This window comes from Aquarana catesbeiana, linkage group LG05 (assembly GCF_042186555.1).
Source record: "Aquarana catesbeiana isolate 2022-GZ linkage group LG05, ASM4218655v1, whole genome shotgun sequence".
In the NCBI taxonomy this organism is placed as follows: Eukaryota; Metazoa; Chordata; class Amphibia; order Anura; family Ranidae; genus Aquarana; species Aquarana catesbeiana.
Window position 1 is genome coordinate 80,310,155 of NC_133328.1, and position 25,460 is coordinate 80,335,614.

Below are 25,460 nucleotides of genomic sequence, written 5' to 3' on the forward strand. Positions count from 1 at the left end.
AATGAAGGTCAAGCATTCTACAATGCCCTTTAAGCAGACCTACAAACTATGATGTTTACACATGACTCCTCTGGTGTACTGTTCTCTGTCTTGCAGATAATAACACTGTCCTTAAGTCTTAGTATATATTTTTAATTTTCGAACTGCGGTTTTAATTAATGTGGAGAATTAGACTGCACCATCGTTTTTTAGATCGACCACCTGAAGAAAAACTGCATTGATACAATACAATAAATTGTACAGTGACATTTCAGCTTATTGACCATCTTTTTTCTTCTTTTTATTTTCCTAACACTCCTTATTGATAAAAACTGATGCGATTATAGTTATCAAATGAAATATAGTAAGCCCTGGAGGAATAAATTGTCCTTGAGCTGCACTAATTACTCTTGAGCTGAGTAGGAATGGTTATTGATACAAATGGGAATTATTTTTACATTGATAAACACGGCAGGAGAATGCCATAAAGGTCAATTTATGAAGATGTGTGAGTTGTTTTTAACGGTATTTGTTATTTTACCTCTTAATAATCTCCAAATCAAAATGGTCAGAAAAAAATATATATAAATATTCCATTCTCTCTCTCATAAAGTGTATTTAAAGCCAAAACTTTTTTTTTTTTGGATAGAATAGGGAAAGATTGGAACCTCTTTCAGGTGATTATTGATGTCTGCCACCTCTTGTATGGCACAAACAATTCTAGGGTTGATTTGCTAAAGGCAAATAGGCTGTTCATTCTGCAAATAAATTTGCTCTAGAACTTAGTGAATGTGGTAAAATTTCACTTTGCAAAGAATACTCAATCATATGCAAGGAAAACTTTAAAAAAATTAATTTTTGCTTCAGCGTGATTGGATGATGGAAGTCAACAGAGCTTTACTCGTTCACTGGGCTCTAGGGAAAATTCCTTTCCAAAGTGTCTGCCTTTAGTAAATCAACCACCCTGAGTTTTCCAGGCTGAATGATGCCCAGGATCACTCAACTCTAAAGACTGGGGAGATACTTTGAATGTAGGACAGCTTGGCACCATCCTGTGAGGGCTTCACCATGGCACCCTTCATTCACAGTGTAATTGTACATTGAGTGGTGCTTATGTCAATATATCAGTGCCACTCTCGTCAAGGACACCTCACTGCCAGAAAGAAGTACAGAAGAAGACCCTGAAAACATTGGAAAAGGGAGAAGGTTAGTTTACACTAGCGTTCGAATCACTCTTCAGAGAGCAGTTGACAAGCTGTGAGGCAGCGTTGTATCACCTCCTCACCAACTGCTTTAAACCCTTGACCCCTGCACTATCACGCTGCAAATGCATGCATTGCAGGGTGGTTGCAACTTGCAAGGAACCCCCATTTAGTTGAATGAGACATCTTTAGCAGGAGGTACTGCCCACCGAACGTGACAGCAGGGATCATTTTTTCCACATTGTAATGCAATTGCGGCCATGGCATAGGTACTTCCCCCCCCCTCCCCTCCGCTTGGATATCGAAAATGATAAAAATTACAGTTACATTCTAAGGTAACTTACTGAGTTTTTTAATGTACTTAAATGTACTGGCCAAAGAAAGATCTTTTTTATGAAAAAACATACACGTGTGAAAAGCAGTTTATTGCGGGAACTCAAAAGGATTTATAATTCTGTTGACCCAGTCTAATGACACCCCTTCCAGTTCCTGGACCTCGCCTCAGATTATATTGTAGTCATGCTTTGCTCTCTGGATCAGCCCAATCCTGTGTTAGGACAGTGAAGGAAAAACAGCACATTGATAAGGTCATCTCCTTGCTCTCCCCTCCTGTAAGCATGTTCACAGATAACACTGCAAAGCAATGATCCCTTATTAGCTCAGATTGCTGCCCATCTTTCCCCCAGTCTGTGCTGCTGCACAGAGAATTTACAGAAGGCTGATATCAAAACAACATTTAAGTGTGTTTGTAACTGTATGTAAAAATAAATGTAATGATTTTCTAATGACTGCATAACTGAATTGAAAGCTGCTGCCTAATTTTATGCCTTAAAATCTGGACATAAGCCATTTCCTCATATCATATGTAATTTGTGCAATTCAGTAAATTGACCACCTCTATCTCCTGCATGCATTATAGGTGCTAAGATTGTACAAGACACTCCCCAGTAGTTAAGTTAAAAATAAGTATGATTTCCACATATTTATAGCCAACGTTCCATAGCATTATGGCTGTAATTACCGTATCTTTACTCTGCCTAAACCAATTAACCCCCCCCCCCCCCAGAGCTTTCCTCGATGAACGTGAACAGAGTAAAGCCACATCTACATCATTTTAGATCAGTTACTGAATAACAAACATTGAGTTTTCTAGTATATGTTAACATTTTATTCCATTAATGCTATGTTTAAATTTGTTTTTAATTATATATACTTTACTTTAGGCATTCTGCATTCCTCATTAAGCAGGCCTCAGACTGGGAGTAGTAGGGAATTACTATGGGCCAATGCACCTATGCTGCAGTGCACATGTGCTAACAGGAGAAGAATAGTGAACAGGCGGGACTTATCAGTATGCTGCTGTTCCTTTACTGCCCAATCATCCCCTCAAACAAACTTTGCCATTGCACTAAAGCAGTGGTCTCCAAACTGCAGCCCGGGGGGAAAGATGCAGCCCTTTGTTTGCTTTTATGTGGCCCTTGAGGCATTAGTCCACTTACCGACAGAAACAGTGGGGCATAGTTCCATAGTGCCACTGACAATGGGGCACTATTCTTCCCACTGACACCAATGATGGGGAACTACTCCTCCCACTGACACCAATGATGGGGAGATTTCCCTTAATTTGTTGTCCTAGAGATGCAACAGGAAATGAGAAGAAATATCTCCAAAGTCAATGAAATTTCTAGTGGTCATAGGATCAGGGGTTCCGTTGGAGAATTTTCTCTCAGCTTTAAATTTAAAGGAGTTGTAAAGGCAGAAGGTTATCTTATCTTAATGCATTAAAGCGTTTGTTAACCCCCAAAAAAAAAAAGAAAAATGGGTCCTGTTCCCTTAAAGCATGTTATACAGCACAGTGCTTGAGCTGTGTAATTTGGCCCCCTGTAACAAATTAAATACCTAGCTGATCCTCTCTGGCTATATCCTCCCGCCTGTATGCTGATTCTGATCTATCAGGGCTGCAGAACTTTGACACCGGAGTTAGCGTACCTGCCTTCGTCATCCGCTGCCTGCTCTCCTGTGTCTCCTCTGTCCTCATCAGCCATGTACTGGCCATCGGGACTACCGGGAGTTTCCCTGTGGGCTGATGGCTCAGTGGACCGGTTTTAGTGACAGCGGACTGCTGCCCCCCTCCGCTCCTCTGCCTCCTCCCCGCAGCTCTCACCTCCTCTCCCTGGCTAGTTATGCAGTGCAACTGAATAATGACATGTTCCTCAGGAGTCGGCACTAAAAGCTCATATTGCGAAGGAAGGCAGCCACACACAGCTGTAACCTAAGCTTCCTCAGCACTCATTCTCTTGCTCTTTCCTTCCCTGCTCTCCATTTAGATTCTCCGCAACAGCAGCAGGGGGGAAATAGAGGAGCACAGGGGACCAGATTTGCATGGGGGGATAGAGGAGCACAGGAGGCCAGAGCAGCATGGGGGGGGAATAGAGGAGCACAGGGGACCAGCGGAGCACATGGGGGACCAGAGGAGCACAGGGGAACAGAGGAGCATAGGGGAAACAGAGGAGCATGGGGGGGACCAGAAGAACACATGGGGGACCAGAGCAGCATGGGGGGGAACAGAGGAGCATGAGGGAGAACAGAGAAGCATAGAGGGGACCAGAGGAGCACTCGGGGGACCAGAGAAGCAGGCAGGGGACCAGCGGAATGCATGAAGGGGAATAGAGGAGCATGGGGGGACCAGAGGAGCATAGGAGGGACCAGGGGAGCATGGGGGGGACCAGAGAAGCATGGGGGGGACCAGAGGAGCATGCAGGGGACCATAGGAGCAGGTGGGGGACCAAAAGAGCACGCAGGGGACCAGATGAGCAAGTAGGGGACCAGAGGAGCAGGGAGGTACCAGAGGAGCACAAGGGTACAGATGAACATGAAGGGGGGAACAGAGGAGTAGGAGAGGAACTCGGAAGCATGTGGGGGAACAGAGAAGCATGTGAAGGAACAGAGAAGCATGTGGGGGACCAGAAGAGCATGGGGAACCAGAGGAGCAAGGGGGGTACCAGAGGAGCACAGGGGGACCAAAGGAGCACAAGGGTACAGAGGATCAGGGGGGACCAGATGAGCATTGGGGGAACAGAGGAACAGGAGAGCAACGCAGAAGCATGTGGGGAAACAGAGAAGCATGTGGGGGACCAGAGGAGCACGGGGGACCAGAGGAGCAGGGGGGTACCAGAGGAGCACAGGTGGGTGTCACAGAAGCACCAGGGTACAGAGGAGCATGGGGGACCAGATGAGCATGGGGGGACAGGGGTGCAGGAGAGGAACTCGTAAGCATGTGAGGGAACAGAGAAGCATGTGGGGGACCAGAAGAGCACGGGGGACCAGAGGAGCAGGGGGGACTAGTAAAGCAGGGGGAGAACCAGTGGAGCACAGGGGGGAGCACGGAGGGGGAAGAGGAGCAGGGGGGAACAGAGGAGCATGGGGGGACAAGAAGGTGCATGGGGGAGGGGACAGACAGCTGACTCAACAGCTATGGCCTGGGATTTTCTCACTTTCCTGCCTAATCTTGTCCCATTACGGGGGGCGAACTGATTCTTTGCCCTGGGTGAAATAATGTCTAGCTTCTCCATTGGTACTGCCTATAAGAGAAATAAAGTAGAACGGCTAATGGCTAGTGAAGTGGGAGCTTGGGTGGCCATCGGGGTTGGTCGGCCGGGGATGGACGGGTTTGTCCGACTGGCATGGGAGAGACCTGTCAAAGTGGGCCGGTATGAATGAAATTGAAATTTTTGTCCCACCCAGGCATCACCCAGTCCAGCCCTGGTCCTCATCCCCCCTCCCCTCCCTGTCTGCACATACCAAGGCCACCCCCCCCCCCGCTCCTGCTGCGCTCATAACTTCTACTAATTCATGTAATCCCCTCTGTACCATTATGATAAGTGTCTCCCTTCCCCTCCTCCCCGGCTGATGTCAGTAGGAAGGCTCAATCCCACCCACTGGAACTGTGAGCCGAAAGAGAAGAGAGCCGAGGAATCAGCTTAGCACCGGGAACCAAGCTTATATAGGTACAGATCCGAAGATTTTTACATTACACAGGCACAGGGACACTTATTATTATAGTAGAGATGATGGAAGGATTTTGTTAAAGTGGGTTAACAACCACTTTAAGATAAAAAGCCTTCTGCGTGCAGCAGCCTTCCCAGTACCTCCTAATACTTACCTGAGCTCCATCTCTGTCCAGCGATGTCCAAGGGTCCCTCAGCCACCCGAGACTCTCCCTCCTGACTGATACAGCAGCGGCGCCATTGGCTCCCGCGGCTGTCAATCAAAGTCAGTTAGTCAATCAGGAGAGAGGGGGGGCAGGGCTGAATGGTAGCACCGTGTCTGAATAGACACATGGAGATTTAGCTTGGTTCGGGTGCCCCCATAGCAAGCTGCTTCCTGTGGGGGCACTTAACAGGAGGGAGGGGCCATGAGCAGCGAAGAGGGACCCGAGAAGAGGAGGTTCCAGGCTGCCCTGTGCAAATCCACTGCAACAGAGCAGGTAAGTATATCATGTATGTTATTTTTTTTTAAAACGAGACTTTACAACCACTTTAATCACACTCACACTCACAACACACAATTTTGGAATTTTTCCTCACATTGTTCACTAGAGCGAACAGATGTGTGACTCTTTTCAGTGGGGACAAAGGCAATCTTAAAGAAAAAAAACTTGGCAAAGAGTATAACCCAGTGCTGCTGAAATTGCTTGCTATAGGGAGTTTCAAGTGTGACCCCTGGCATCACCAAAGGGGTGATAATATTCAGTGAATGTAATGCTACAAAAATCTATCAGAAATGGAAGACATCTAATGGGAGATGTTTGGAGACTGCAATAGGAGTTGTTGCAGGCTAGGGACATGCTTCATAACACTGTCAAAGCCTGAAGACATGTTGAATGAGCCTGCTAGAGATCACAGCTTTTACCTCCCCTTTACAAGTCAACGCTTTGACATTTGTTCTCCCTACAGCCCTGCTTAAAAAAATGTGTGCATCACATTTATCTCAGCATGATCCATTATAAACGTTCAGAGGGAAAAAAAAAACAAAAGATAAAAAGAGAAAAAGAATGGACAGTACAAGAAAAAGTAATTTAGTGTGATAAAAATAAACCAAACTATTAACTTCTAGAAGTCACTCTGAAGTATGTTTTTCTTCACTGGCTAAAGTAAATACCAGAACAGATCAATGTCTGCAAGGGGCAAATAGTGAATGCCAAAGGGCCGCATGCAACCCCCTGGGTGAGGCATCAGGCATCTAACCTACCCTACTTTATCCAAAACTAAAAAAAAAAATTGCCTTTATGTACACTTTAAGAAGTGATTGAATGTTAAAAAATTGTTTTGCATAAACCATCCATTTTTTTGCTATCTTCAGAGGATTGAGTACTTGTCTCTGATGTGGCAGTCACTCCATACTTTGAATTCTCTTAAGAATTGAATGGAGGATTTAATGCAGAATGTTTGGTTATCATGTTGACTTTCAAACAAGATGTACGGGAAGGTCAGCAATGGAATGCAAACATTAGTTTAGTTTTGCACACGAAAGGTACAATATATTGCCAAAAGTATTGGGACACCTGCCTTGACATGCAAATTAACTTTAATGGCATCCCAGCCTTAGTCCGTAGGGTTCAATATTGAATTATTGGCCCACCCTTTGCAGCTGTAACAGCTTCAACTCTTCTGGGGAGGCTGCCCACAAAGTTTAGGAGTGTGTCTATGGGAATGTTTGACCATTTTTCCAGAAGCCCATTTGTGAGGGCAGGCACTGATGTTGGATGAGAAGGCCTGGCTCGCAGTCTCCACGCTAATTTATACCAAAGGTGTTCTTTTGGGTTGAGGTCAGGACTCTGTACAGGCCAGTCAAGTTCCTCCACCCCAAACTCACTCATCCATGTCTTTATAGACCTTGCTTTATGCACTGGTGTGCAGTCATGTTTGAACAGGAAGGAGCCATCCTCAAACTGTTCCCACAAAGTTTGGAGCATAAAATTGTCCAAAATGTCTTGGTATGCTGACGCCTTAAGAGTTCCCTTCAGTGGAACTAAGAGGCCAAGCTCAACCCCTGAAAAACAACCCTGCATCATAATCCCCCCTCCACCAAATGATTTGGAGGGGTGGCCCAATACTTTTGCCAATATAGTGTGGATGAGTAAGTTTGGTGTGGAGGAACTTGACTGACCTGCACATAGTCCTGACCTTAACCTGATCACCTTTGGGATGAATTAGAACGGACACGGCGAGCCAGGCCTTCTCGTCCACATCAGTGCCTGACCTCACAAAATGCACTTCTGGATGAATGATCAAACATTCCCATAGACACACTCCTAAGCCTTGTGGACAGCCCTCCCAGAAGAGTTGAAGCTGTTATAGCTGCAAAGGGTGAGCCAACTCAATATTGAACCCTACAGACTAAGACTGGGATGCCATTAAAGTTCAGCTGCGTGTAAAGGCAGGCGTCACAATAGTTTTGGCAATATAGTCTATTTCAAGACTTGTTTTACACATGTGTAGGACATTCTAAGAGTCTTGCAGTAAGTTTGGAACAAGTTGTGCCTCCCCTAGGAATTTTCATGTCCAATTTAAGGCCAGCTTTATCCTGCATTAGACTGGTGACTGAATGTAATGATATATGTTCATAAATTACTCTGGACATGCTGCCAACACTTTTCTATTTTAAGGCAGCAGCAATTTTCAGTAAGTGATGTGAGTGCTGTAATTACTGGGCACGTCATCACCTCTGATTTCGCCCACGTTTTCATACTATATTAAGTTATTCATACCAATTCCAGTTTTTCCTCTACTGGTAATATTTTACCGTGGTCCTCCATCACAGTGGATTAAAGAGCAACTCAAGGTAAAAACGAGAAGCCTATTTCCAAGCACACACAACAGCTAATGCTTGTCTGTAATAAATAGGACATTCTCCCTAGAGTGCTATTTCAATATAATAGATTTGCTTTATATGGTCACTTTACTAAAGGTACCCCTAGACATAGAGGTTTCCCCTTTGCTGCAGGGGAAATGGCAACTGTATAGCTTAGAAATCCCTAGCTCATTGCCATTTTCACCCCTTCCCCTCCGTATGGGCTGAACAAAAATACTCCCTGAAGATGAACCCTCATATTTAGAGACTTACAAGCAGACAAAGGAACTGACCTCTCCATACATTCTAAACTACCTAAATTTCAAACCCATCCTCTCAGCACATGAAATGCCCATTGGAGAATCTGTTGATATAATTTTTAGTCAGTTTCCCTGTCTTTGTTGTAGGGAACAAAGGACACCCACCTATGTTCCTGACACTCACTACAGTTGAGGAAGCTCCTTATGCCGGCCATACACGGTTCGAATTTCGAAAGAATTTTCTTTCGGAAATCTTATCTAAGAATTTTCGTACAAATGTCGCACCATTAGTGGGTTGCAGCAATGGCCGATTTTTGTGCGGCAATCAAATTTGAGGAATCAAAATGATTTTCTAATCAATGATGGGAGAATCGTGTGAGAAATGTAATAAGAAAAGAAAATTTACAGAGAGAAAAGAAGATTCCCAGCCACGAAAATTCTTTTCTGTGGCAACATGAGGTAAAATTGAAGGCTCGGTCGGCCGAATTTCGAAAATCAATGGTGGCATCATCAGATCACAAAAAAAAACGAACTTTCTAATTTGGAAAAGAAAATTTGTTCGAAATTCGACCATGTATGGCCTGCATGGTCGATGGTGTAAAATGTCTTCCGCACTATAGAACAAGACTAACCACTCCTAGCTTTCTTGTGGATGGTGTTCTTCTTTAACAAAACATAGCGACATAATAGTCTCAGAGAAAATCTAATTGCTAACTAAAATTATTTGTTTAAAAAAAGAAATTTTTGGTACGATGATAAATATGTTTTTTTTTGTTTTTTTTTGTTTGCTTGTATTTTGTTGCAGAGTGAGATTTCATATCTGTGGGGAATTTTCATCATTTTATTCAGTGAGAATTCAGCATGACAGGGTCTACAGGGAGAAGATGTTGCCTAATCTGTTATATTGTGTTTATCTCGCGTGCGTGCAGAGTGTTTGTTAATTCAGTTCACATTTACTTCCTCTATTCCTGATTGATTTCTCTGCATCTGTATTTAATCTGTGTCCTGTGGCTATACATCCTCCCTGTATCTGAGAGCAGAGCACTGATTGTGTGGGCCGTCACAGTGCAATATTCAGTCCAGTAAACATCCCGCTTTTCCAAGCCCAGCTGCAGGTACCGACTGAAAGACAATACTGGTTTTGTTTTCTCCACTACTGATTTTTTTTTTTTTTCTGGGTCATTTGTTGCAAATTGCTGATGCATGGGTGGCAGGCATTGCCCATTCTTCTTTTTTTCTGCTTTATGGTTGCCTAGTGGTTTTGAAAATGCTAAGAATAAATCTGCATTACTAAACTCCGTAGATTTTATGCAAAGCAAATATTGGGCCAAATTACTAAAAGTAGAGCAGCGGGTCATGTACATTGTATACGATTTGTAAAGGAACTTTTTTATTTTACGTTTAAATGGAGTAGGGAATGGTGAAAACCCCTGTCAGGTTTTTTGGGCGTTTTTTTTGGCACTCGTGTCCCATTTAAGAATACCTTCAGTTTTTGTCCCATAGACACAACTGGAAGTAAAGGAAACTTCTCCAAAGGGATGTAAATCCCCTTTTAGACAGTTATTACCAGAACAAGTGTCTCTATTGGAAGATTTCTCAGTTCCAGTAACAAATCAGAATTTTCTCACTTTCAAACCTAATTACACTTGTCAATGAGGCAGATAGGGAGAGTAAATCTCCTTAGTGGGGACATAGAGAGCATTAAGCTTGCCAAAGGATCAAATCCCTTATAACTCTACAAAAAATACCAAAGAAACCTCAAAACTCGCATTTTAATTAGTAAAGCTAAAAGGAAAGGCAAAATAAGTTATATATAGTTACATATTTAGTTAGGTTGAAAAAAAAGATACTAGTCCATCTAGTTCAACCAATTAAAAAAACACACACACACACACAATATCATAGTTGGTTCAGAGGAAGGCAAAAAAAAAAACAAAAAACAATAAAGCATGATCCACTTTGCTCAAATGGGGGGAAAAAATCCCTTCCTCATTCCCCAGGAGGCAATTGGATATTCCCTGGTTTACCTACCCCTGGCATTATTACCTCTAAAAATTAGTATCTGGTTATATTTTGTGCATTTAGGAATGCATCCAGCTCTTTTTTTTAAACAATCTACTGAGCTGGCCAGAACTAGTTGTTGAGGGAGTCTTTTCCACATTTTCACAGCTCTTACTGTGAAGAAGCCTTTCTGAATGTGAAGGTTAAATCTCTTTTCCTCCAGATGTAAAGAGTGCCCCCTTGTCCTCTGTAATGATTTGGAAGTGAATAACTCTAAACCAAGTTCATTATATGGACCACTTACAGTGCCTTGAAAAAGTATTCATACACCTTGAAATTTATTTATTTATTTATTTATTTCAGGTACTTATATAGCGCCGTCAATTTACGCAGCACTTTACATATACATTGTACATTCACATCAGTCCCTACCCTCAAGGGCTTACAATCTAAGGTCCCTAACTCACATTCATACATACTAGGGACAATTTAGACAGGATCCAATTAACCTACCAGCATGTCTTTGGAGTGTGGGAGGAAACCGGAGTACCCGGAGGAAACCCACGCAGGCACAGGGAGAACATGCAAACTCCAAGCAGGTAGTGTCGTGGTTGGGATTCGAACCAGTGACCCTTCTTACTGCTAGGCGAGAGTGCTACCACTGCACCACTGTGCCGCCCAAATTTCCCACATTTTGTCATGTTACATTCAAAAACGTAAATTAATTTTATTGGGATTTTATGTGATAGACCAACACAAAGTGGCACATAATTGTGAAGTGAAAGGAAAATGATAAATGGTTTTCAATTTTTTTTACAAATAAATATCTGAAAAGTGTGGCATGCATTTGTATTCAACCCTCTGCTCTCAGCCTACTCTAAAACCCCTAACTAAAATCTAGTGGAACCAATTGCCTTCAGAAGTCATCTAATTAGTAAATAGAGTCCACCTGTGTGTAATTTAATCTCAGTACAAATACAGCTGTTCTGTGAAGCCCTCAGAGGTTTGTTAGAGAACCTTTAGTGAACAAACGGCATCATGAAAGCCAAGGAACACACCAGACAGGTCAGGGATAAAGTTGTGGAGAAGTTTAAAGCAGGGTTAGGTTATAAAAAAATATCCCAAGCTTTGAACATCTCCGGGAGTACTGTTCAATCCATCATCCAAAAATAGAAAGAGTATGGCACAACTGCAAACCTACCAAGACATGGCTGTGCACCTAAACTGACAGGCCAGGCAAGGAGACCATTCATCAGAGAAGCAGCCAAGAGGCCCATTGTAACTCTGAAGGAGCTGCAGAGATTCACGGCTCATGTGGGAGAATCTTTCTACAGAACAACTATTAGTTGTGCACCCAACAAATCTGGCCTTTATGGAAGAGTGGCAAGAAGAAAGCCATTGTTGAAAAAAAGCCATAAGAAGTCCCGTTTGCAGTTTGCGAGAAGCCATGTTGGGGACACAGCAAACATGTGGAAGAAGGTGCTCTGGTCAGATGAGAACAAAATTGAACTTTTTGGACAAAAAGCAAAAGGCTATGTGTGGTGGAAAACTAACACTGTACATCACCCTGAACACACCATCCCCACTGTGAAACATGGTGGTGACAGCATCATGTTGTGAGGATGCTTTTCTTCAGCAGGGACAGGGAAGCTGGTCAGAGTTGATGGGAAGATAGTTGGAGCCAAATACATAGCAATCTTAGAGGAAAACCTGTTAGAGTCTGCAAAAGACTTGAGACTGGGGCCGAGGTTCACCTTCCAGCAGGTCAACGACCCTAAACATACAGCCAGAGCTACAATGGAAAGGTTTAGATCAAAGCATATTCATGTGTTACAATGGCCCAATCAAAGTCCAGACTTAAATCCAATTGTGAATCTGTGGCAAGACTTGAAAATTGCTGTTCACAGATGCTCTCCATCCAATCAAGCAGAGCTTGAGCGATTTTGCAAAGAAGAATGGGCAAAAATTTCACTCTCTAGATGTGCAAAGCTGGTAGAGACATCCCCAAAAAGACTTGCAGCTGTAATTGCATCGAAAGGTGGTTGTACAAAGTGTTGACTCTTTGGTGTTGACTATTCAGGAGCTGAATACAAATGCACGCCACACTTTTCACATATTTATTTGTAAAAAATGCTGAAGACCATTTATCATTTTCCTTCTACTTCACAATTATGTGCCACTTTGTGTCGGTCTATCACATAAAATCCTAATAAAATACATTCACGTTTTTGGTTGTAACATAGCCTTTTTCAAGGCATTGTATGTATTTATACATGTTGATCACATCCCCCCTTAATTGCCTCTTCTGAAGAGAGAATTAATTCAGTTCAGCTAATCCTTCCTCATAGCTGAGCTCCTCTGTGCCTCTTATTAGTTTGGTTGCCCTTCTCTGCACTTTCTCCAGTTCCTGATATCCTTTTTGAGAACCGGTGCCCAAACTGAACTGCTTATTCCAGATGAGGTCTTACTAATGATTTGTACAGGGGCAAAATGATATCTCTGTCTCTGGCGTTTATACCTCTTTCAATACAAGAAAGGATTTTGCTCGCTTTAGTTGCATGCTATTATTAAACTTATGATCTACCAGAACACCCAGATCCTTCTCCACCATTGACTCCCCCGGCTGTTCTTCCCCTAGTATGTATGATGCATGCATGTTTTTATCCCCCAAGTGCATAACTTTACATTTATCAACATTAACCACTTAAGGACCAGAAGGATTTTCCCCCTTAACGACCAGGCCATTTTCTGCAATACGACACTATGTTGATTTAACTGACAATTATCGTGCAACGATGTACTCAAACAAAATGTATGTCCTTTTTTTCCCCACAAATAGAGCTTTCTTTTGGTGGTATTTGATCACCTCTGCGTTTTTTTGTTATTTTTATTTTTGTGCTATAAACAATAAAAGAGCGTCAATTTTGAAAAGAAAAACAATATTTTTTTACTTTTTGCTATAATAAATATCCAAAATAAAAGTAAAAAAAACAAATTTCTTCATCAGTTTAGGCCAATATGTATTCTTCTACATATTTTTGGTAAAAAAATCGCAATAAGGGTATATTGATTGTTTTGCACAAAAGTTATAGCTTCTACAAAATAGGGGATTGATTTATAGCATTATTCTAAAAATGTTTTTAACTAGTAATGGCAGTGATCAGCGATTTTTAGCGGGACTGCAACATTGCGGCAGACAGATTGGACACTTTTGACACTTTTTTGGGACCAGTGACATTTACACAGCAATTAGTGCTAAAAAATAGCCACTGATTACTAGCAGGAAAGGGGTTAACACTAGGGAGCTACCAAGGGGTGAAGTGTTCCCGAGGGAGGTGTTTCTAATTGTGGGGGGGAGTGTAGTGACTGGAGGAGACACATCGCTGTTCCTAATCACTAGGATCCCCGTTCTGTCTTTCTCAGGAGCGATCGCGGGTTGGCGGCGGACATTGCGGCCACCCCCTAGAGGTCTTGAAGCAGCTGACGTACAATGACGGTGATTCACCCAGGAGAGCCAACCTGCCGCAGTACTACTGTGGTGGCTGGTCTTTAAGTGATTAAACCTTTTTTGCCACATAGTTGCCCAAATAAATAGTACACCGAGGTCAGCTTGTAAGTTGGAGACATCCTATGAGGACATAATTCAACTGCATAACTTGGTGTCATCTGCAAACACTGAAGTGGTACTTTAAATCCCAGACCCTATATAATGTATAAATATATTAAAAAGTAAGGGTTGCAACGCTGAAGGATGGGGTACACCACCAATAACCTTAGACCATTCAGAGTATGAATCAATAACCACTATTCTCTGAATATGGTCTTTTGGACAGTTTTTTATCCATTTACAAGCTGAATTTTGTAAAATTTACACATTAGCTGTGTCAAATGCAAAATCCAAGAATACCACATCCACAGCTACTCCTTTGTCTAAGTGTTTTCTTAATTCCTTATAAAAAGAAATCAGATATGTTTGACAACTTTTGTCTCTCATGAATCCATGCTGTATGTTGCTTAAAATATTATTTCCTACGAAAAACTCTTCTATGTGTTCTGGTATTAAACTCTCCAGTATCTTCCCAACTATAAAAAAATAAACTAACAGGTCTATAGTTTCTTGGTAAAGACTTTGATTCATTTTTAAATATAGGCACAACATTTGTCTTACACCAATCCAGTGATACCATGCCAGTCATTAGGGATGAGCCGAACACCCCCCTGTTCGGTTCGCACCAGAACTTGTGAACAGGCAAATAATTCGTTCGAACACGCGAACACCATTAAAGTCTATGGGACACGAACATGAATAATCAAAAGTGCTAATTTTAAAGGCTTATATGCAAGTTATTGTCATAAAAAGTGTTTGGGGACCTGGGTCCTGCCCCAGGGGACATGGATCAATGCAAAAAAAAGGTTTAAAAACGTAAGTTTTTTCGGGAGCAGTGATTTTAATAATGCTTAAAGTGAAACAATAAAAGTGTAATATCCCTTTAAATTTCGGACCTGGGGGGTGTCTATAGTATGCCTGTAAAGGGGCGCATGTTTGCCATGTTTAGAACAGTCTGACAGCAAAATGACATTTCAAAGGAAAAAAAGTCATTTAAAACTACTTGCGGCTATTAATGAATTGCCGGTCCGACAATACACATAAAAGTTCATTGATAAAAACGGCATGGGAATTCCCCACAGGGGAACCCCGAACCAAAATTTAAAAAAAAAATGACGTGGGGGGTCCACCTAAATTCCATACCAGGCCCTTCAGGTCTGGTATGGATCTTAAGGGGAACCCCACGCCAAAAAAAAAAAATGGCGTGTTTCCCTATAAAAATCCATACCAGACCCTTATCCGAGCATGCAACCTGGCAGGCCACAGGAAAAGAGGGGGGGACGAGAGAGCGCCCCCCCTCCTGAACCGTACCAGGCCACATGCCCTCAACATTGGGAGGGTGCTTTGGGGTAGCCCCCCAAGACACCTTGTCCCCATGTTGATGAGGACAAGGGCCTCATCCCCACAACCCTTGGCCGGTGGTTGTGGGGGTCTGCGGGCGGGGGGCTTATCAGAATCTGGAAGCCCCCTTTAACAAGGGGACCCCCAGATCCCGGCCCTCCCCCCTGTGTGAAATGGTAAGGGGGTACAAAAGTACCCCTACCATTTCACAAAAAAACTGTCAAAAATGTTAAAAATGACAAGAGACAGTTTTTGACAATTCCTTTATTTAAATGCTTCTTTCTTCTTTCTTCTATCTTCCTTCGGTTTCTTCCTCCATCTTCTTCTTCTTCTGGTTCTTCTGGTTCTTCCTCCGCTGTTCTTGTCCGGCATCTTCCTCCGCGGCGTCTGCGTCTTCTTCCCTTCTTCTTCTCGGGCCGCTCCGCATCCATGATGGCATGGAGGGAGGCTCCCGCTGTGTGACGCTTCTCTCTTCATCTTTTTCTCTTCATCTTCTTCTCTTCATCTCTTCATCTTCTTCTCTTCATCTTCTTCTCTTCATCTCTTCATCTCTTCATCTTTTTCTCTTCATCTTCTTCTCTTCATCTTCTTCTCTTCATCTTCTTGTCTTCATCTTCTTTTCAGGCCGCTCTGCATCCATGATGGCATGGAGGGAGGCTCCCGCTGTGTAACGCTTCTCCTCTTCTGACGGTTCTTAAATAACGGGGGGCGGGGACACCCAGTGACCCCGCCCCCTTTGACGCATGAAGACTTGACGGGACTTCCCTGTGGCATTTCCTGTGACGTCAGAGGGGGCGGGGTCACCCGTTACCTAACCCCGCCCCTTCTGATGTCACAGGGAATGCCACAGGGAAGTCCCCGTCAAGTCCCTGTGCGTCAGAGGGGGGCAGGGTCACCCGGTGGCTCCGCCCCCACCGTTATTTAAGAACCGTCAGAAGAGGAGAAGCGTCACACAGCGGGAGCCTCCCTCTATGCCATCATGGATGCGGAGTGGCCCGAGAAGAAGAAGGGAAGAGGACGCCGATGCCGCGGAGGAAGATGCCGGACGAGAACACCAGAGGAAGAACCAGAAGAACCAGAAGAAGAAGAAGATGGAGGAAGAAATCGAAGGAAGATAGAAGAAAGAAGAAGCATTTAAAAAAAAGGAATTGTCAAAAACTGTCTTGTGTCATTTTTAACATTCTTGACAGTTTTTTGTGAAATGGTGTACCCCCTTACCATTTCACACAGGGGGGAGGGCTGGGATCTGGGGGTCCCCTTGTTAAAGGGGGCTTCCAGATTCCGATAAGACCCCCACAACCACCGGCCAAGGGTTGTGGGGATGAGGCCCTTGTCCCCATCAATATGGGGACAAGGTGTTTTGGGGGCTACCCCAAAGCACCCTCCCAATGTTAAGGGCATGTGGCCTGGTACGGTTCAGGAGGGGGGGCACTCTATCGTCTCCCCCTCTTTTCCTGCGGCCTGCCAGGTTGCGTGCTCGGATAAGGGTCTGGTATTGATTTTTGGGGGGGACCCCACGCCATTTTTTTTTTTTTTTTTGGCCTGTGTTCCCCTTAAGATCCATACCAGACCTGAAGGGCCTGGTATGGAATTTAGGGGGGCCCCCACTTCATTTTTTTTTTAATTCCCCTGTGGGGAATTCCCATGCCATTTTTATCAATGTGTACTGTCGGATCGGCAATTCATTAATAGCCGCAAGTAGTTTTAAATTACTTTTTTTCCTTTGAAATGTCATTTTGCTGTCAGACTGTTCTAAACACGAGAAACATGCGCCCGTTTACAGGCATACTATAGACACCCCCCAGGTACGAAATTTAAAGGGATATTACACTTTTATTGTTTCACTTTAAGCATTATTAAAATCACTGCTCCCTTTTTAAAACTTTTTTTTGCATTGATCCATGTCCCCTGGAGCAGGACCCAGGTCCCCAAACACTTTTTATGACAATACCATGAATATAAGCCTTTAAAATTAGCACTTTTGATTTCTCCCATAGACTTTTAAAGGGTGTTCTGCGGCATTCGAATTTGCCGCGAACACCCCAAATTGTTCGCTGTTCAGCGAACTGGCGAACAGCCGATGTTCGAGTCAAGCATGAGTTCGACTCGAACTGGAAGCTCATCCCTACCAGTCATTAAATAAACAATGGCTTAGATAAAATAGAGCTCTTTGGGGACCCTTGGATGTAAGACATCTGTCCAGGTGCTTTTTTCACCTTTAATTTGTCCAAACGTTTCTGGACATTTCAATTTTGAGTCATTGTGGATCATTTGGGACTGTGTCAATATTATTCCCATTAAGGACTTGAGCTTCCCTCTTTTCTTTTGTATACACAGAGCTGAAGTAGGTATTTAATGCATTTGCCTTCTCCGTGTCCCCAGTAATAAACTCAAATTTTTCTAGTAAAGAGCATAAGCATTTAAATAAATTTGTTTAGCCCCTATGGAACACAATTAAAATGAGTGTTTGCCCATTTATTTGCTTTTGAACCTGCAGATGTTAGACTAGTCGTGTAGTACATAGATTTAGGTGAGTCAGCAAAATATAACAAACATTAAGATATTATTATTTGCCATTTAAATCATTTAATTGTAAATGCAACCAAATTACCTTTTAACTCCAAGTTGCAATGACAGCTGGAACCTGACTACTTTTTGATAAATAATCAATAATCTTTACCAAATGTGCTCCAAACTCACAAGCGTTATTTCATTGTGTGACCACCAAATCTTTGTGATTCAGTTGCTCATATCTTTTTATTATTAAGCTTGAATAAAAATGAGCAAGCTTTCAAAAATCCATTTATTCAAAAAGCTAATTTATGCAAACCAAAATATTTCAGGAATCATAAATAAAATGTGTAGGTTCATATCCCATTATTAACCACTTAAGCCCCGGACCATTTGGCTGCCCAAAGACCAGAGCACTTTTTGCGATTCAGCACTGTGTCGCTTTAACTGACAATTGCGCGGTCGTGCGACGTGGCTCCCAAACAAAATTGACGTCCTTTTTTCCCCACAAATAGAGTTTTCTTCTGGTAGTATTTGATCACCTCTGCGTTTTTTACTTTTTCCGCTATAAACAAAAAGATATCGACAATTTTGAAAAAAAACGCATTATTTTTTACTTTTTGCTATAATAAATATCCCCAAAAAATATATAAAAAAACATTTTTTCCTCAGTTTAAGTCGATACGTATTCTTCTACATATTTTTGGTAAAAAAAATCTCAATAAGCGCTTGATTGGTTTGCGCAAAAGTTATAGCGTCTACTAAATAGGTGATAGTTTTATGGCATTTTTATTAATAATTTTTTTTTTTACTAGTAATGGCGGCGATCAGCGATTTTTATCATAACTGCGACATTATGGCGGACACATCGGACACTTTAGCGTGATTTTCGGACCATTCACATTTATACAGCAATTAGTGCAATTAAAAATGCATTGATTACTGTGTAAATGTGACTGGCAGTGAAGGGGTTAACCACTAGGTGGCGCTGTAGGGGTTAAGTGTGTCCTAAGGAGTGATTCTAACTGTGGGAGGGAGGGGCTATATGTTACACGACACTGATCACTGCTCTCGATTACAGGGACCGGTGATCAGTGTCCTGTCATTAGGCAGAACGGGAAAATGCTTGTTTACATCAGCATTTCCCCGTTCTTCCTCTCCGTGAGACGATTGCGGAGATCTGTGATCACACTCATGGAGGTTGCGGTGCGCCCCCAAAACCGCTTCTTAAGGGCAACATACAGGTACGTTAATCTGCCTGTACGTGCCCTTCTGCCGACGTATATCGTCATGAGTGGGTCGGCAAGTGGTTTAGCATGTTGATATAACTACTAGACCCTTATATTTCCTCAGAGGAAGGAAAGTTTGTCTCTGTGTAAGCTACTTTAAAGAAATCCAAATGACACTCTGATCCTGTCCAAAATGCATCTGATGGAAAATATTTAGTTCATAATAACCTTTCAAGAGACTCTGGGGGAGATTTACTAAAACTTCAGCTTGTTCAAGTAAGCTTTGACAATAAAACCTGGAAGCTGACTGATTTCTGTGCAGAGCTGCACCATATTTTGCATGCACCAGTCTTAGTAAATCTCCTCCTCTATCATTTTGCCCTTAGGCACAGTGACTAGTTCTCTTGAAAAAGCAACCTCACCCACAAATACTCACCTTCCCCATGTTCCCTAACTTTTCCATTCCTCCATCAGATCCAGCAGTCTAAACCCTGTGTATGCTCTGTGTCCGATGGCCTGTATAGGCAAAATTACAGATTATTTTTAAGGTGCCTATTGTATGTCCTGCCTGACCATCACACCTAAATTATATTAATTTTGGGCATTCAAGTTCAAAACCATTGGCAATAATATGAGGCTTCCCCCTTTACCTTGCAGCTATAAAAGCCCCACTCATTTGGGAAGGCTTTTTACAAGATTTTGGATTGTGCCTGTTGGATATTGTGATCATTCAGCCAAAAAAGCATTGACGTCAGGTACTGGTGTTGGATGAAAAGACCTGGCTTGCAATCAGTGATTCAGTTTCCTCCATACCACTTATCAACCCATGTTTTTATGAATCTGACTTTGTGCACAGGGACATAATCATGTTGGAATAGAAAAGAATCTCCTCTTTTATCAGAAGGTTGAAGACACACAATTGTCTTTGTATGCTGTAGAATTAACAGTACTCTTCGATGGAAACACCCAAATTGGTAATTTGGAATAGCATCCACCAGAGGCGTCCTCAGGGGGGGCTATTGGGGCTAATAGCCCAGAGTCTCTTGTCCCGGTCCTAGAATGCAGGGGACAGGGGCGGACTGAGCCGTAGTAGCGCTGGCTCCGGCTCCAGCTCCGCCCCTGCCTGACTCTACTCTTGGTCACTGGTTGCTATAGCCGCCTAGCGGCTAGCAACCAGTGACGTCACTGCCCACTGTGCCCAGCATTCAAAGTGGAGGAGGATTGCACTTCCTCCTCCTCTGCGCTAGTGCTCATGGGGCCTGAGACTTCTGGATTGGAGTGTCCCTCCGGTGGCGCCGTGGAGTGCAGAGCAGCAGGGATGGGGATACCTGGGCAGCCGGGAAGAGCCCAGGAGGGAGAGAGAGAAGACACGGCCACCCTGAGCAGAATCCCCAGCGCCTCCCAGAGCCTGCACTCCACCTATCAGTCCTCTCCCAGCACGCTGTGACTGGAAGAGGAAGAAGGCGGGAATTACAATTTGGCCGCCGTGCGACATAGATCGGCGCTCGGGCGGGCAGTTCTCCTCCTCTACTCTGGCTGCCTCACACACTATCACCACGGCTGACCTGCTGCTGCAGGACCTGGACACATGAAGTCTGTCTCCTTCTGGTCAGGTAGGTCAATCAGTGTGTGTATGTCAGGTATCAGGTCAGTGTATGTATATCAGGTAGGTCAGTGCATGTAGGTCAGTGTAGGTCAGATAGGTCAGTGTGGGTCAAGTAGGTCAGTGTGGGTCAGGTAGGTCAGTGTGGGTCAGGTAGGTCAGTGTGTGTGGGTCAGTGTATGTAGGTCAGTGTGGGTGGGTCAGTGTGGGTGGGTCAGTGTAGGTCAGTGTGGGTCAGGTAGGTCAGTGTGGGTCAGGTAGGTCAGTGTATGTCAGGTAGGTCAGTGTGGGTCAGGTAGGTCAGTGTATGTAGGTCAGTGTGGGTCAGGTAGGTCAGTGTATGTCAGTGTATGTAGGTCAGTGCATGTCAGGTAGGTCAGTGTGGGTCAGGTAGGTCAGTGTGGGTGGTCAGTGTATGTAGGCTGGTGTAGGTCAGTGTGGGTCAGATAGGTCAGTGTGGGTCAGGTAGGTAAGTGTATGTAGGTCAATGTGGGTCAGGTAGGTCAGTGTATGTCAGGTAGGTCAGTGTATGAAGGTCGGTGTATGTCAGGTAGGTCAGTGTGGGTCAGGTAGGTCAGTGTGGGTGGGTCAGTGTATGTAGGTCAGTGTAGGTCAATGTGGATCAGGTAGGTCAGTGTGGGTCAGGTAGGTCAGTGTATGTAGTCAGTGTATGTCAGGTAGGTCAGTGTGGGTCAGGTAGGTCAGTGTGTATCAGGTAGGTCAGTGTATGTAGGTCAGTGTATGTCAGGTAGATCAGTGTATGTAGGTCAGTGTATGTCAGGTAGGTCAGTGTATGTAGGTCAGTGTATGTCAGGTAGGTCAGTGTATGTAGGTCAGTGTAGGTCAGGTAGGTCAGTGTATGTCAGGTAGGTCAGTGTGGGTCAGGTAGGTCAGTGTGTATCAGGTAGATCAGTGTATGTAGGTCAGTGTATGTCAGGTAGGTCAGCGTGGGTCAGGTAGGTCAGTGTATGTAGGTCACTGTAGGTCAGTGTGTGTCAGGTAGGTCAGTGTGTTTCAGGTAGGTCAGTGTATGTCAGGTAGGTCAGTATATGTAGGTCAGTGTATGTCAGGTAGGTGGGTGTGGGTCAGGTAGGTCAGTGTGTATCAGGTAGGTCAGTGTATGTAGGTCAGTGTATGTCAGGTAGGTCAGTGTATGTCAGGTAGGTCAGTGTGTGTCAGGTAGGTCAGTGTAGGTCAGTGTATGTAAGTCAGTGTAGGTCAGTGTATGTCAGGTAGGTCAGTGTGGGTCAGGTAGGTCAGTGTGGGTCAGGTAGGTCAGTGTATGCAGGTCAGTGTATGTCATGTAGGTCAGTGTATGTAGGTCAGTGTATGTCAGGTAGGTCAGTGTATGTCAGGTAGGTCAGTGTGTATCAGGTAGGTCAGTGTATGTAGGTCAGTCAATGTCAGGTAGGTCAGTGTGGGTCAGGTAGGTCAGTGTATGTAGGTCAGTGTATGTCAGGTAGGTCAGTGTATGTCAGGTAGGTCAGTGTATGTAGGTCAGTGTATGTCAGGTAGGTCAGTGCATGTCAGGTAGGTCAGTGTATGTAGGTCAGTGTGAGTCAGGTAGGTCAGTGTGGGTCAGGTAGGTCAGTGTATGTAGGTCAGTGTATGTCAAGTAGGTCAGTGTATGTAGGTCAGTGTATGTCAGGTAGGTCAGTGTATGTAGGTCAGTGTGGGTCAGGTAGGTCAGTGTGGGTCAGGTAGGTCAGTGTATGTAGGTCAGTGTATGTCATGTAGGTCAGTGTATGTAGGTCAGTGCATGTCAGGTAGGTAGGTCAGTGTGTGTATGTCAGGTAGGTCAGTGTGTGTGTTAGTTAGGTCAGTGTATGTCAGGTAGGTAGGTCAGTTTAGTGGTCAGCATTGATGGGCACTGGTAAACCAGGCAGCAACCAGCAAGTCAGCCTACCCCCCGCCACACAACCACACAACCCCTCCGCCCAACCAAAAAAACCCAGCGCCACTAGAGGCCCCCCCCGTGCCGGCCTTGGACTTCGGGCTGAAGCCCCTGGTCTTTTTGCCACCTAGCAACGCCCCTGGCATCCACATATTTTTAAAGTGGTTGTAAACCCTCTGGGACCACTTTTACCTACAGGTAAGCCTAGATTAAGGCTTACCTGTAGGTGCAACAAATATCTCCTAAACCTACACGCTTTAGGAGATATTTTCAAAAGACTGGCACCAATGTCTATGGCACATGTGCCGTAGACAGCGGCGTGCAGGCGCACTGCGCATCCCGCTGCTAAAGGCGATCATGCTGTTAGTGGCGGCTCCCTCGCGCATGTGTGGGAGTGAGGTCATCGCGTCTCTGGCCAGTCACAGCGCCGGAGCTGCGATACCTGGAAGTCACTCCGGGATAGATGGCGGCGATGAAGGAGAAGAACGAGGGTCGCTTCGGGGGCTTCCATCTCAGGTAAGTTATTCATAATGAGCTAGTATGCTATGCATACTAGCTCATTATGCCTTTGCCTTACAGGGTGTGTTTTTTTCTCCTGCCTTTACTTCCTCTCTAATAATATAGTGCATTAGCCATGGAACATTGAACAATTGTGTTTGGAAAGTGCAGAATGTCCTGGATAAAAGAACCATATGAAGAGGAAAATTTGAAGGTGTAAAGTACATATGAAGGCTCTGAAATCCAGTTACTATGTGATGCACAAACCTCATATAGTAAACAAAAATCTAAAAGGATTAAGGCGGAGTTCCACCCAAAAATGAAACTTCCGCTTTAAGTGAAGGTGACCCCCTGTCATTTTTTTGGGAGGGAGCGGATATCCTCTTTTAGGGGCTTCCAGCTCCCACTTCCTCCGGGGCTCCGCGGAGTCAGAAGGAAGTTCACCTCTCCCCCTCCCTCCATGCAATGTTCTGGGACACGTCATAGGTCCCAGAAGATAGCCCGGTTAATCACAGCACGCAGCGCATGCCCAGCTGTGAAGCCACAGCCAGCCGCCCACAGTCACAATGCCGGCACCGAGGAGAGGAGGGGGAGAGGAGCGGGGATTCGTTCACCCGCATTGCTGGACCCTGGGACAGGTGAGTGTCCGATTATTAAAAGTCCACAGCTACACTTTTTGTAGCTGCTAACTTTTATATGGTGGAACTCCGCTGTAAGTTCCCCTTTTCATGAAAAATGAATAAGCATGGTCACGTGGATATGCTGACCAAGGAGCATTTGCCATTGAGAGCATTGTGATGGATGCTCACTCTGGGCCTGTGTATTGCAGTGTATGGTGTTTAGACTGTTACACTGGCAGCATGGGGCATAACAACCGCTACATGCAGTGTGGTCTGGGGTGATGGCCAGGGTGTTTGAAGTTAGTTCATCATTTCATTTTTCATAAAAATGTGAATTTATCCTTTACTTTATCTTCCCTGACTGAGCCAAACGCTTAGTTCTTCACATGCGCTCTCTCCCAGACACTGCAGCTCGCAGTTGGAGTTTTTCGACAATAGAAGTAGTGCTGTCATTCCAGAAAGCAGTGGGCAGGATAAGGTGAGGCCAGTTGCTGAGTGACAGGCTACAGGCTTTTAAATCAGAAGTGATAATGCCAACAGGCATGCCTCCTGCAACGTCTTCTCATCCTACCGTATTGAAAGCAAGCACAGCCCAAAACAGAGTGGCAAATCTGCTCTGAATTCAGAAGCAGTGCAGCATTGTTACCACACCATCACAGGAAGCTGTAATAAGGGGGCTTCACTGGCAGGATCAACAGGTATCTGTGTGACTTTGCAGGGGGGCTACTAGGAAACTGCAACACTTTTTTTTCTGTGTGCCCATGACTGAAGCTGCCAAAGACTGGACTGTCCAAGTTGCAGCTTGAGTTGGGTTGGGCAGCTTGATTTTTCTAATCTATGTTCTGTTTTAGTCTTATATCTAGCTCATTTCAACACCAAATTGAAATATTTTTATATTAAATAAAAGGGTTCTTCAAAAAGTTTCCACACTTTTTTTTTGCTTTATTAAATATAAAAAATTGCAGAAACTTTTTGAAAACCCCTCGTATTTACCTAAGATTTACCTAAGATGTTTTTGCTTTAATTTTTGCTATGTCCTTAACAAAGGCAAATCTCCTTTTCTTCCTCTGTATAAAACAGATAAATATCTTATTAGCTTGGTGTCCTTCATTATCATCTCTAGTCTTGTCCACGTTATTTGATTTGATAATGGAGAGCAGTGGCACTTGATTTTGCCACTAACATGGCCGTTAAATAAAGAAAGCTGCTATCATAACAAGCTTAATAACGTGTCACTTGCTGTGCTTTCCTCATAATTAGCAAGCTCCAGAGATGAGATTAAAATCTGCATAAACTTCTCATTGCAGTCATCTGCAGTGCACTGTTTAGGAATTGCCGTGTGCTGTCTCTCCCTGTGGACATTATTTACCCGTGTTATCCTTTCACTGGGCCTGTGCTGTTTTAAATAAACCTTACCGCTAATCAGGAGCACATGTAGCGTGTGTTTAGCAAAATCTAATGTACAAAAAAAATAAATAAAAAAAAAAACGCATTGATAAGCATGATTTACTATGCACAAAACTGAGCATACAGCAGAAAAACTGAAGCTTGCCACACATTTTAAAATGTTCTTTCAGTTTACCAACAGCTTTGCATTGTGATTGCAATAAAATGAATAGATTATTATTTAGGATAGGACCCTACAGACCCCTACGCTGCAGAGTTTTCAAAAACTCTTCAGTAGGCCAAACATCTTACAGTTTCATTGTATGATCTCAGTGTACAAACCGCTGTGCAGTGAGGGCTTGCTTCATTGGGTATAAATTGAATGGATTGTTTAGGTAAGCCTTTATTGTACGTATCGTATAGATACTGGACAGCCAGATCACAACATGTGTGGCCATCATAATGGTCTTTAACCAC

General features: G+C 43.9%; 1 protein-coding gene across 1 annotated transcript in view; it reads left to right on the top strand.

Moving 5' to 3' along the window:
• Positions 1-25,460, top strand: part of ADARB2 (adenosine deaminase RNA specific B2 (inactive)) — a 910,273-nt gene that overhangs the window by 829,753 nt on the left and 55,060 nt on the right. The window lies entirely within an intron of this gene.